Genomic DNA, 14,800 nt, shown 5'->3' with positions numbered 1-14,800 from the left:
CAATGTCACTTGTTCTGTCTCTGACACTGCCTGTTCCCACTAATGACTTCCTTGTCCTATGGCACACAGTTTGCTCGCCTCCAGTGAAAGGATTAACTGGTCTGGTCTCACCCTAATCCATTGCCTGAAGGACTTCCCTGTCTTGTCCATGCTTTGCTCTCTTTATCCCGTGTAAGCTTTCCTTGTCTCTGCCACAGTTTCGTGCATGGCCATATGATGAGGGTGAGACTCCTGTGCTCAGTACCTTGTTACTACCTGGTCTGGTCTTTCAAACCCTGCCTGAACCTGAGCTTTCCTGGGCATCTGAACCCTGCTTGTACCTGCTTCTGTCTGACCCTGAGTGGCCCACTTGTACTGGGCTCTGAGTCTAGGTACACTGCCCTACCAGATCCTGAAGGTCTGGAAGAGAGGAAAGTCCAGAATGCAGAGAGAGAGAGAGAGAGAGAGAGAGAGAGAGAGAGAGAGAGAGAGAGGAGAGAAAAAAGAGAGGAGAGAAAGAGAGCAGAGAAAGAGAGACCCCCCAGCCATTCCATTATCTATTCTGATTGGCTACCTGTTCTATGGGCAGAGATTATTTAAAGTGACCTGATGCTCTACACCTCAGCTCCTGCTGTATCCTACTACAAAGTGATAGTACTTAAAACTGTATGGTATAGAAATACAACTACAATTAGCTCAATGGGGCAGAACTGAATACATAAAAACAAGTCTGAACATTTGCTGATACTGAACTTATAAGAAAGTATCTCAAACCATGCAATCAGAATGGAGAATCTTTTCAATTTGTGGTACTGGGAAAACTAAATAGCCACATGTGAAAGTTGAAAATGAACTAGTCAACAACCCCATTACAATTAAAATAGATTAGAGACTTATATGTAAACCTGGAAAAACATAGTACACAGAGGATAACATAGGTCAAAAATTCTGTAACAATAGCATTCAAGTAATTTTGGAAAATGAATTCCAAAAGCAATAATAAATTATGTATTATAAAAGATAACATTATTTGAGATATTAAAATTAAAAGTATTAATTTGGTAATAAAAATCTATATATAGTGTAAAACTATAGCTTACTAATGGGACATATATGCATATATATAATAAAGTTTTAAATAGATACTTACTCCCCAAAAATGTAGAGATGGCTAACAGTGACATAAAATGTTCTCTGATTATAAGAAAAGTGAAAATTAAGAGTGTAATATCACCACATAACATCACATAACATTTGTGAGAACATCTTAGTCAAAAGCATCAATAATAACAATGATGAGAAACTTGAATCTAACACTAAGATAAATTTTAAAAAGTTAAGTGCATTTTCTTTTTCTGCTCTTTTACAGCTTTGTACAGGAGATCCCACTGAATGCTATAGAGAAGGCATTATTTCACAGAAGAAATAAATAAATGTAACTGAAAAACAGATTCTAAATATATCAACTTGTCTTTGACTAAAGGGCAAAGGTAACATAATGGAACAAAGATTGTCTTTCTCGATGGCGGCCGCACGGGAGCCTTGTGGACAGCAGGTTTGAGCCGGGCTCGGCGGGAGCGGCAGGGACCTCATGGGAAGGGGGGCTTTGTGGGCCGTCCCCCACGCCCCACCGAGGTCGCCAGCTGCCCCCCACGAGCAGCTCTCCGGCACGGCCACGGCCCCGGAGGCACAAGGACTTAGCACAGAGAACCAGCCGCTTGGAGCAGAAAAGCAAATGGACTATGTGTTAAACAGCACCACCAAGCCTGCCCGGAGGGGAAAGGGTGTTGACCGGCCCGCCCGCTCCTCTCTGGAAAGAAAGATGGCGGCCCCACGGGAGCCTTGTGGAGAGCAGGTTTGAGCCGGGCTCGGCGGGAGCGGCGGGGACCTCATGGGAAGGGGGGCTTTGTGGGCCGTCCCCCACGCCCCACCGAGGTCGCCAGCTGCCCCCCACGAGCAGCTCTCCGGCACGGCCACGGCCCCGGAGGCACAAGGACTTAGCACAGAGAACCAGCCGCTTGGAGCAGAAAAGCAAATGGACTATGTGTTAAACAGCGCCACCAAGTCTGCCCGGAGGGGAAAGGGTGTTGACCGGCCCGCCCGCTCCTCTCTGGAAAGAAAGATGGCGGCCGCACGGGAGCCTTGTGGACAGCGGGTTTGAGCCGGGGCTGGCGGGAGCGGCAGGGACCTCATGGGAAGGGGGGCTTTGTGGGCCGTCCCCCACGCCCCACCGAGGTCGCCAGCTGCCCCCCACGAGTGGCTCTCCGGCACGGCCACGACTCCAGGGCACAGAAACCAATCTCTTAACTATCTAACTTTTAATAGAAATTCTTCCAGGGTCAATAAGTAAAATAGCAGAAATTCAAAACCGCGCAGCCGCAATAGCGGCCGCGCAACATCATTTTATTCTTAAACCAAGTTGTAGAAAGCAAATCATTTCACAACGCTGTTTCAGCATATCTGATTGTGGGGAGTGGGTCGTAAACTCTAAACAATAATTGTGCATCTTCTATCGAAACAATCTATCTAGTAAAAGTAGATAGAGTATTAACTAGAACTCATCTGCCTCACAAGAATTGGGAGGGGTGGGGAGAGGTGGGGGTCTATTGGGGTTCGGGGTTAAAAATAAGTATTGGTAAAGGGAAATGTGTTTGATATTTACATGACTGAGACCTAAACCCGAAAGCTCTGTAACTTTTCCCACAGTGATTCAATAAATAAATAAATTATTAAAAAAAAAAGATTGTCTTTCTCGTATATATTGTCAGAATTACTGACATCCATTTAAGAAGAAAAGTGAATTTAGACACAGACCTTAAAAACCTTTATAAAATTAATTCAGAATAGAACATAAGCCAATATGTCAACCATAAGACAATAAAATTACTCTGAGAGGAGAAAATATACATAATAACTTCTGAGATTTTGTTTTGGGGCCATATGCAGCAGTATTCAGAGCTTATTCTTGGCTGAGCACTCAGGAATCATTTCATGGCAGGGCTCTGAGGACCACATAGGGTGGTATATAGGATTGAGCTTGTGATAATTGTGTGCTAGGCAAGCATCCTACCTCCTGTACTACCACTCTCACCCCATAATATGGTAAATATGATAAATTACTTTTGAGATTTATCACTATAAAAGTCACGATCAATGAAAGAAAAAAAGTAATGTGTTGGACTTTATTAAAAGTGTATGCTCTCCATACTAAAATGTTAACCAAAGAGAGAGAGAAAGAGAGAGAGGGAGAGAGAGAGAGAGAGAGAGAGAGAGAGAGAGAGAGAGAGAGAGAGAGAGGGGGGGGCACAGAGTAGGCAGATCAAAACTCATCTGATAAAGAATTGCTACTAAAGATATACAAAATACAAAAGAAAAGAAAGAGACACAAAAACTCTTTATTTATTTATTTTTTGGCTTTTGGGTTCACACTCGGTGGTGCTCAGGTGTTACTCTTGGTTCCGCTCTCAGAAATTACTCCTGGTAGTGCAGGATATTGGACCTTGATTAGGCATGTGCAGGGAAAATGTCCCTTACCCACTGAACTATCTCTCCAGCTATCTGTATAAAAACTCTTAGAACTCAATAATAAAACAAGCTTGATAATTTGAAAAACAAACAAACTGAAAAAGACTCAAAGATCTGAACAGAGCTGGGCATGGAGCACAGTAGTGCTGTGCTGATCTATTTTCCTGAGGGCTTAGCAGCAAGAGGAAAGGGAGAGGGGAGGAGAAGAGAGCAGAGGAGAGGAAAAACCTGAGAAGAAACAGAGTTCCAAACAGAAACCTCACCAAAGAAGCCATACAGATTACAAATAAATACGTGAAAATAAACTCCATAGACTGGACCCAGTTTGGGTGTGTGTAAGGCAAGCACCTTTCCTGCTCTATCATCTTCCAGTCTATAAACTTTCTTTTAAATTTTGCTGCAAATATAAAACTTCTCTAAAGTTAATGTCTGTTAATAGCATGTGCCTTGCGATTCTTAATCTACCAAATGAAAGATGATTATTCCCAAATGTATTTAAATAAGTCACTACGTACAAATTAAATGTCCCTGTACGATGCATTTATATTTTATAATTTAAATTAGGATTCAACTAACTCAACACATCAAAAGTTTTTGATTTATCTCATATCATATAATCCAGAGATGTAATCCCTCTTTCTCTTAGTGTTTCTCAAATTTCTATTTGTTGAATTAATATTATTTTTCCTAGGTCTATATATTGCTACTTGTAGTATTATGGCAATATATACTCAGTTTCTCTGTCAGTAGTAATTTCGAGCACTGTGGAGGGTGAGCTTGCTAGAATTATGGATTTGGTTAGATTCAGTTTTGGTTTTGTTTAAGATTACTCTAAGTAGTATTATGCTATTATGTGTGCCCTCTGAAAGTTTGGTTGTTTTTCTTTATTTTGTGTATTCAGTGACCATCATGCTAATCAAATTCATTATGCAATCAGGTATAACTATTGGCTAATACGCCTTATCAACAATTGTTAGCTATTAAGTTCAGACAAGGAAAACTAAGTATATCTTTTACATTTCCCCCTTACTTACTGTCTTTCAAAATGACGTCTCTCTGGCAAAGGTGATCCACAGTGTAAGAAGTAGCACCATCTTCTTGCTGTGTATCAATAGTATTGAAATAACAATGGAGTCAGTTATTAGCTGTGCCAATCGAACTCTTGGTTTTAATTTCCCAGTGCAATGAAAATTAAAAGTACTTTTAAGATATCATAGAGTCTTTGATGGTTACTGACATTTATTTTTTCATCTGTTAGGTGTAAAACACCCAGATGTCTCTCCAAACTTGACACATAACGTATATGAATGAGTGGTCCAGATAAAGCCTATGGTCAACCAAAAGGTGCAAGTTCTCTTTCAGTGTATCAGTGTCACAACCTGGCAATCACTACTCTGTGGAAATTTTGTGGAAAAGGAGAGAATATAAACAGAATTTCCTTTTTTACAAAAATTGAATCACTGTGAGATACAGAGTTACAAAGTTGTTTATGGTCGTGTTTTGGTCATACAACGTTCCAACATCCATCCCTCTACCAGTGTATATTTTCCACCACCAATGTCTCCAGTTTCCCTTCTGCCACTGTTTCCCCAGTCTGTCTCTACGGCAGGCATTTTCCTTGTCTCCCCACTCCCCCCATCTCTATGTCTCTCTCCCTTCCCCCACCCTTCTCACCCTTCTTTCTTCCCTTTTAGGTATTATGGTTTGAATATAGGTACTGAGAGGTGTGTGTATTTTCAGCACACAGTTCTTATCCAGAGCGATCACTTCCAACTATCTTTGTATGAATAAACTTTCAAGGGAAGTTGTCATCTTAACTTTTATTTGATGTATCCTGACTTTTAAAGGTTGTTAAATGATGTTAAAATTTAAAATACCACCACACAAGGTTAAAAATATGAAATAGAACTGACTTCTAGCCTGTCAACATATTTTTGCTGCTAGAGGAAATTTAATATGTTATTGTCACTTCTATTACTATATATCTTTTCCCCTTTGCAAGATGAAGCAGCACATGCTCACTCCCTTTCCTTATGTCTCTCCTAATGGGAGGTTGTGACCTGTACCTGGGAAGATCTCATCTGGCCCAAATGCTTTGCCTTTTTCATAGGAAAATGAAACTCAGAGGAGACATATCTTGTACAAAGCAATGGTTTTGCAAGATGAATAATCTCAACCTTAATTCATGTATGATGCCCATGAAATATACCTTCAACTGGGTGCCACTGACTCTTATGAGAATGGTAATAGTTCAGTAACATAATTTCTTTCCATGATTAGCATCTGCTTTCCAACCTTGGACCTCTACTACATACCATATTGCTTGAGAGCAGAGAAGAAAGGAAGGAACTAACATTGACCTAGAACCAGGAAACTTTAGAACCTATCCTGGATGTATTATAATTGTGACCTTAATAATTAACCACCTCACAAAATTGGCAAAGTCTTTTAGAACAGGTGAAAAAAAATACAGAGACTTGAAGATTTACATTACTTTCTCCAGCTTCTAAAGTACTAACAGTTCCTGGTTTGTCTGACCCTCGAGCCTGTGTTCAATCACCTCTTGCTGCCTCCCATATTCAAGCTCCCAATGACACCCAAAGTTATTTACTTAATTTCAGCGGCACCATACCCTAAGCCATATGGCTTCAGGAGTATTGCTGCTTTCCTAGAGGACAGCCAAGGACCACAAACAGCGTGTTGTCCTGAAAGTTTCTTTCCCCTTATCACTACTCTGGTTGGCCTTTCCTACTATTCCATTTTCCTTTATGTAATTCATTTATTTACGAGTTCGAACAAATGCATGACCTGATTTATAAGTCTTCCTGACAGGAAACATACAAAGCATTCAAATGGGGTCAGCAAGTTGAGTTTTATGAGGGGGAACAATCAAAAGGAACTAAAATAGACAGCGCGACATCCCATGGCTAGCAGCAGCAGGGAGAAGTGATTGCCACCAATAGCAGCTGTGGACTTGGAAGAAGAACACATCCACCGCTGTCAAATGACTTTGCAAGGGAAGGAGCTGCGGGAAAGGCACCGTGATGCCTCCTACCTCAATCTATACAGTAAAAGCAAAACAAATAGACAAAGTGAAGTATATAGTGGAACTGGAGGGCCAAAGATGAAGTGAATGATTGCCCCTGATTTTCTGAGTACTGACAACTATGTAGACAGGAACCTTGTTCTGAAGGGCACTGCTGTTAGAAAAGATCAGAATGCCTTTCACATTCCCAGCTTCTCTTCTGCTTTCCTTGGCTGGAATCCCAGTCAGTTTACATCCAGATACCCCATGTCTCCACCCTGGCAGACCTGGGAGTCTCTACCATTTGGGGCAGGCAACTGTGGTTTCAAGTTCATACCATGGTATCTTGAGTAGAAAGGCTGCTTCTTTTCCAAGCACATCTGAAATGATAACATCTGTATTTTTACTGTATTTTCACTTCATTTTTTAAAAGGGGGAGTTTGCTGGTTACTTTTTTATTGAACCCTTAGAAATGTTTCTCCACCCCCAATTCCTATGCTTCCAGTCCCAGAGTGCCAGCAAATTGAGTTATTTTCATTTTATGAATATGCATATCCAAAACCCAAGATATTTTCTGAGAAAAATTGCAAATTTGAGCTGCAGGAAATGTGTTGCTATTTCTGTCAATGGATAGAAGCATTGAAAATTATACCAAGGGCAAACTAGTTTTGTACTCTCACAAAACATTTTACCTTTAGGGATAGCAAAGCTACATTTCTTTTTTGGACTGCTGATGTGGCTTTGATTCACATTTTCTGAATAAACAGTAAAAGTTGGGTGTTTTCCTTGCAAATACTTAGGAGAGGTGGCATATGACCTCCCCTACATAGACTCATATAAAGTAGCTGCTTCAGAATTTCTAGTTTCTTTTCTTCACTACCTCAGGCCTAGCATCTCCCTCATGTTTAGTCCTCTTCAGGCAATCAACAAACATGTTAGAAACAATACTTTTTGATTTCTTTACAATTTCCTTCTCTTCCCTTACTCTACCTTAATATTCGACCACAGGCTTTATCTTTCCGTGCAATCTGCAATATGGTACAGAGAAAAACAACTGATAAAGACAGACCAAGATAAAAGGTTGAAGTCAGTATCTTGAAAGCTTATCTCTTCAAATATTGAAAGTTTATACTAGTCCATCTTTAGAATAATTCATCATCACTGTCATCACTGTCATCCCGTTGATCTTCGATTTACTCGAATGGGTGCCAGTAACATCTCTATTCCTCCCAGCCCTGAGATTTTAGCAGCCTCTTCTTATTTGTCTTTTTCTAATGATTGGAGGCTCTTTCAGGGTCAGGGGAATGGGACCTATTGTCATTACTGTATTTGGCATAACGAATACACCACAGGGAGCTTGCCAGCCTCTGCCCAAGTGGGCGGGATACTCTTGGTAGCTTGCTGGCACTTTGAGAGGCATAAATGGATAGGAAGTGTCTTATAATGTGTCATGGTCCAGAAAGTGACCTGGAGCATGGCGTGGTTGGGCAGTGGAGGTTGGCTGCAGGGGCTGGGTCCTTTGGGGTGGGGAGGGCTCTTTAGAACAATTACCAAACAAAATATGTAAAAATTGTTGGGATTGTTAAACACGAATAATGGAGGTCTCTGTGCTTTCTATTTTTAATTTTACTTTTTGAGAAAATAAAGATATTATGTAACAATTAAAACAAGTTTTTACCTTTTAAAATTTTAATTAAAGCACTGTTTTTACAAGTTATTCATATTTGAGTTTAAGACATACAATATTCCAACATCAATCCCACTACCAGTGTCAATTTTCCTCCAACATCATACCAGTGTTCCCAGGTTCCTTCCCATATCACATCACTGCCACTGCCCTAACCACTCTGGTGTCTTGATAAGCACTCTTTCTTCTAAGTTCAGTTGTTAAAGTTTGGGTCTCTTGATTTCAGTGTTGTTGACTCTGTTTTAGATATTTAGCCCTATCTTTCCTTTTTTTCTTAAATTTTTATTGAATCACTGTGAGATACATGGTTACAAATTTGTTCATGATTAGGTTTAAGTCATACAATGATCCAACATTTGTCCCTTCACCAGCATAAAACCACTTTTTACCTTAATCCCCTGACCTGGTCCCAGTTGTTTATCATCTGTCTCTTTTCTGCCTTCCTGTGACTCTTTCTTTCCTTCTCCTCCCTAGAGTCTGGGGCCAAGTTTGATCCCCTTCTTTAAAACATTGCATTTCCTTTTTATAAATACCCATAAAAGTGATATCATCCTGTCTTTATCTTTATGGCCTACTTCATTTAACACAATTTCTTCAAGTTCTATCCATGTTGCAACACACTGGTTGATTGCATTATTCCTTATAACTATGTTTTATTCTATTGTTTATATATACCACGTCTTCATGTTCCACTTATCTGTCATTGGACATCGATTCCAAATTTTAGCTATTTTACTGGGTGCTGAAATGAAGAATAGTGTGCATACATTCTTTTAAAAAGGTAAAGGCCCTCCCGTTGATCGTCGATTTGCTCGAGCGGGCCCGTAACGTCTCCATTGGAGACTTTGTTGTTACTGTGTCTGGCATATCGAATACTCTCGGTAGCTTGCCAGGCTCTCCAAGAGGGGCGGAGGAATCGAACTCAGGTCAGCCATGTTAGCCGCTTGTAAGGCGAACGCCCTACCCGCTGTGCTAAATGAATGTTTTTTACATCCTCAGGATAGATACCCCCAAAGTAGAATTGCTGGGTTATATGGGTGCTCAATTCTAAGTTTATTGAATACTCTCCATATTATTTTTCACAGGAGTTGGAACAGATGATGTTTTTCACCAGGCAGTGGATGAGAGTTCTTTTTTTTTTTACCACATCCCCATCAACAGAGACTATTCCCGGTATTTTTGATAAGTGACATTCTCACTGAGGTAAGATGATATCTCATTGTTGTATTGATTTGTATTTCCTTAATAATAAGTGATGATGAATGGTTTTGTTTTGCTTTTGGGGTTGCACCCAGTGATGCACAGAGGTTACTCCTGGCTCTGCACTCAGAAATCACTTCTGGCAGTGCTCAGGGGACCATATCGGATGCTGGAAATTGAACCCGGGTCGGCCACATGCAAGGCAAATGCCCTACCTGCTGTGGTATTGCTCCAGCACCAGTGATGAACATCTTTTCATGTGCCTATGGGTCATCTATTGGTCTTCCTCAGAGAAATGTCTGTTCGTTTCTTTGCCCCATTTTTTGATGGGGCCCTTAGATTTTTTTTTGTTTTTGTTGTTGATCTTTATAGATCCTGGATATCAATCATTTTTCTGATGTATTGAATGTGAATATTATCTCTCAGCTGTTGTTTAGTATTAGCTCATGTTTCGTTTGCCATATGGAAGCTTTTAAATTTAATGTAGTTCCCTTTGTTTCATTTTGATTCTGTAGAGTTTGCCAGTGGCATCATATTATTGAAACCTCTTTTGAGGTCTAGGTCTTGGAGCATTCTGTCTATATTTTCCTCAACATAATTTATAGATTCAGGTCCGATCTCATAGATTTTGATCTATTTTGATTTGACTTTTGTGTAAAATGTGAGGTACAGATCCAGCTTTATTTAATTGCATGTAGTTATACCAGGGCTGGAGCGATAGCACAGCAGGTAAGGCGTTTGCCTTGCATGCAGCCGATATGGCTGACTGGAGTTTGATTCCTCCGCTCTTCTCGGAGAGCCCAGCAAGCTACCAAGAGCATCTCGCTTACACGGCAAAGCCTGGCAAGCTACCCGTGATGTACTCAATATGCCAAACACAGTAACAAGTGTCACAATGGAGACGTTACTGGGCCCATTTGAGCAAATCGATGAACAAGGGGAAGACATTGACAGTGACAGTAGTTATACCATTCTCCAACACCATATGTTGTAAAAACCATTGCATGCTCTTAGCTCATTTGTTAAAAAAAATGACCATATGTATGAAAATTTATTTGTAATTGACTGTTCTAAGTCCTTGAAGTTGCCAATGTCATGGATGTCTCCCTTCTTGAATAGTAGTATGGTCCTATCGGCCGATCTGCCTATTGTCTGTCATCTACAAGTTGTTCACTCGAGTCATCCTAAATAGGATTGGCAGAACACTAGATGAAGGTCAACTATGCGAGGAAGCCAGGTTCCGCAAAGGATTCAGCACCATCAACCATATCCACACGATAACCAAGCTCATTGAGGTTTCTCGGGAGTTCAAGATGCCGCTCTGTCTAACATTCATTGATTTAAAGAAGGCCTTTGATTCTGTTGAGACGGAAGTGGTCATCAAAGCCCTAGCCAATCAGGGCATTCAAACTCAATACATCAGGATCCTTTGTGAGCTGTATTACGGATTCACTACCAGGATCTCACCATTCTACAAATGATCATTCATGTCAAGAGAGGGGTTCGGCAGGGTGATACCATTTCACCGAAACTCTTCAGTGCCACCCTCGAGAACATCATGCGATGACTGGAATGGGAAGGAATGGGAGTGAAGATAGATGGTCTGCAACTATACCACCTCCGTTTTGCTGATGACATTGTTTTAATAACACCAAACATCAGCCAAGTGGCACAAATGCTGGCCGAGTTTGACCGTGAGTGTGGAAAGGTAGGACTACAGCTGAATCTTACGAAGACAATGTTTATGAGAAACAGCCTCATTCCTGATGCCCCATTCACTCTCAACGGAACGACCATCTCCGAATGCAACAGGTATGTGTACCTAGGTCGAGAAGTCAACATGACAAATGACCTGCCACCCGAGCAGCGCAGGAGGAAGAGAGCGGCTTGGAACACCTTCAAAAACATCGAAGAAATAGCTAAGAGGATGAAGAACCTCCGACTCTGGGCACATCTCTTTGATTCCACTGTTCTTCGTGCATTAACATATGCCTCAGAGTCCTGGGCCCTACGCAAACAGGATGAGAACGCTAGTCAGGTCTCCCAAAGAGGAATTGAAAGATCTATGCTTGGAATATCACGTTTCACTCAAATGAGAGAAAGAATCCAGAGTTCTGACATCCATCGACGATCAAGAATCAGGAATGCTGTCTCGTTTGCCAAGGTGTCAAAAATCAGATGGGCTGGTCAGGTAATGAGATTTAGACAACCGCTGGACTAGAGCTGTTACTGACTGGATTCCACCGGATGTCAAAAGACCGCGTGGCCGCCCACCTACCTGATGGTCAGACTTCTTCATCAAGATCATGAATGATCGGTTTGAGGCTCTTCATTTTCCTAGAGCGAACAGACACCATTGGGCTACATTAGCACGTGACAGGGACAAATGGAAACATTACTGGCGCCCGCTCGAGCAAATCGACGATTAACGGGAAGTTAAGTGATTAAGTTATTAAGTGCAGTCCTTGAAGAATGTTGTCTGAATTTTGATAGGGTTACATTGAATCTATATTGTAATTTACATAAGATGGTCATATTGACAATATGGATTCTACCAATGCACGAATATGGAATACTTTTCATTTTCTAGTCTTTTCATTTTCAAGTCCTCTTCAATATATATATTTTTTATAATTTATTTCTTTATTGAATCACTGTGGGAAAAGTTACAGAGCTTTCGGGTTTAGGTCTCAGTCATGTAAATATCAAACACATTTCCCTTTACAAATACTTACTTTTAACTGTGAACCCCAATAGAACCCCACCTCCCACCCCTCCCAATTCCTGTGAGGCAGATTAGTTCTAGTTAATACTCTATTTACTTTTGGCTAGATACATTGTTTCGATAGAAGATGCACAATTATTGTTTAGAGTTTACGACCACCCCCCAATCAGACATGCTGAAACAGTGTTGTGAAATGATTTACTTTCTACAACTTGGTTTAAGAATAAAATGATGTCGCGCGGCTGCGGTTTTGGATTTCTGCTATTTTACTTATTAACCCTGGACGAATTTCTATTAAAAGTTAGATAGTTAAGAGATTGGTTTCTGTGCTCTGGAGTCGTGGCCGTGCCGGACAGCCGCTCGTGGGGGGCAGCTGGCGACCTCGGTCGGGCGTGAAGGAGCCCCTTCCCATGAGGTCCCTGCCGCTCCCACCCCCGGCTCAAACCTGCTGTCTACAAGGCTCCCGTGCGGCCGCCATCTTTCTTTTCCCTTCAATATGTTTTTTAAAATATTTAAAAATTTTCATGATAGGTCTCTCACCTCTTTTGGTAAGAAGTTTGATTTGCTTGATTCCTAGTTACCTGATATTTTTGGACACAATTTTAAATAGGACAGACTCTTTGAAATCTTTCTTTTCTGATTCAGTATTTGTATATATAGCACAACCAGTTTTTTATTGACTATATAGCTGGCCACTTTGCTTTATTGGTTGTTACTTTTATTTATTTATTTTTGTGTGTGTGTTTTGGGTCACACCTGGCAATGTTCAGGGGATTCTCCTGGCTCTGCAGTCAGGAATTATTCCTGAACGTACTCAGATGGGCTGGTCAGGTAATGAGATTTAAAGACAACCGCTGGACTAGAGCTGTTACTGACTGGATTCCACCGGATGTCAAAAGACCGCATGGCCGCCCACCTACCTGATGGTCAGACTTCTTCATCAAGATCATGAACGATCGGTTTGAGGTGACCATATGGGATGCTGGGGATTGAACCTGAGTGGGCCACATGCAAAGCAAGTACTCTGCCCTCTATACAATAAATCCAGCCCCTATTTTACTGTTTCTACAAGTTTTTATGTGAAATCTTTAGGGTCTGCAATATATCTCATAATTTCATATGTAAGTATAGATAATTTGACTTCCTCTTTTCCAATTTGCTTCCCTTTTATTTTCTTTTCTTGCCTGATTGCTGTTGCTAAGACTTCTAATAAAATGTAAAATGAGAGTGAGGATAGTGGACAACCTTACCTGAGGAATTCTTTCAATTTTAATTATTTAAAAACAACTAAAATATAATACCAACCTATGTCATATTTATAAAATATAAAATATATATAAATACATCAACTACCTGTTATCCTCTACTGAGTTTATAAGAGAAAATATTACCTTTGATTTGAAACCACCATCTATGTTAATCCATGAAATAGCAGTTTTTCTTTATCTGTCATAGAGGTAATTGTCTTTACTCAATTCAATTGCTTATCTTCTCTTTTACTTGAATTACAATGAGTAAATGAATATATCACATTTAATTTCTGCATTTTGCTCTTGATAAAGAATTACTTTTTGCCAACACATTTAAAATTAACCTTTCGGTTTTGAGTTGACAGTGCAATTACATTTATAGACAGGTAAAAGAAATAATGCACACAGGTACCACATCACTTTTACCCACTTATTCTCGATGATAATTTTGTAAGAACCTAGTAACATATCAGAGCCAGAATATTGACTTTGATTTGTAAGATACAGAAAATTTATATCAGTCAAAGCTAAATCATCTTCATTTGTATCCACACCACAAGTCTCTTTGGCCTGAGACAACTACTAATCTGTTTTCCATTTTAGCAATATTTTCAAGAATGTTATTTAAATGTAATCAGATATGTATCCCCCATGTTTAGAAAATTTGCATTACACTGTTTAGCTTTCATTAAAGACCTATATTAGCATTGGTTCTTCACCAAATGAAGTCCAATGAGGATGTCTGCTCATATGATAAATGATGAAACGTAAAACTAACGTTCATTGTTGGTTCAGTGACAGGTTTTTAAGGAGTAGCTGATACCCCAGCAACCAGAGTTACCATGCCACGTTTTCTCCCTGGGTGCCACATTTTAAGCTGTGTGTGTACTGTATCATTCCAACCATTTCTCTGTGGCATTGTTAATTTAGGTTTAATATTCCATTTTGTATGATTCTCAGGTTATTGTTGAGTCCCAGGATAATAATTTTTTCCCATGTGAGTGAATGGTGATCACAACTTTGCTATAGGCTGTTTCTGCTAATCAAAGGTCATACTTCTTTATTTAATCTTACTTTAGTTTATATTTTATGAAGTTTTTGCTATTAGATTGTGTAGGATCCTACAAGATTTTATCTTTTGGAACTTTTGTTTTTTCCTTACCCAACATAGTTTTCCGGAGTTTCATTCACCTTGTCAGACGTAACTATGGCTATTTTTTTTTCTAGTACTCAGTCACATATCATGGTATAGATAGGGCATAGTTTATTTAACCATTTACTTTTTGAAAAACTTCCAAATGTTTCCTCTCTGAAATTAGTATAAATTTACTATAAAAATTTAGAGTTTCTGTGTGGACTGAGGGCTTCATTTCTCCATGAAAATGTCCCTGGAGAAAATTTCTAAGTCA

The sequence above is a fragment of the Sorex fumeus genome, unplaced genomic scaffold (genome assembly GCF_029834395.1).
Source record: "Sorex fumeus unplaced genomic scaffold, SorFum_2.1 ptg000056l, whole genome shotgun sequence".
NCBI classification, from domain to species: Eukaryota; Metazoa; Chordata; class Mammalia; order Eulipotyphla; family Soricidae; genus Sorex; species Sorex fumeus.
This window is presented reverse-complemented; position numbering follows the sequence as displayed.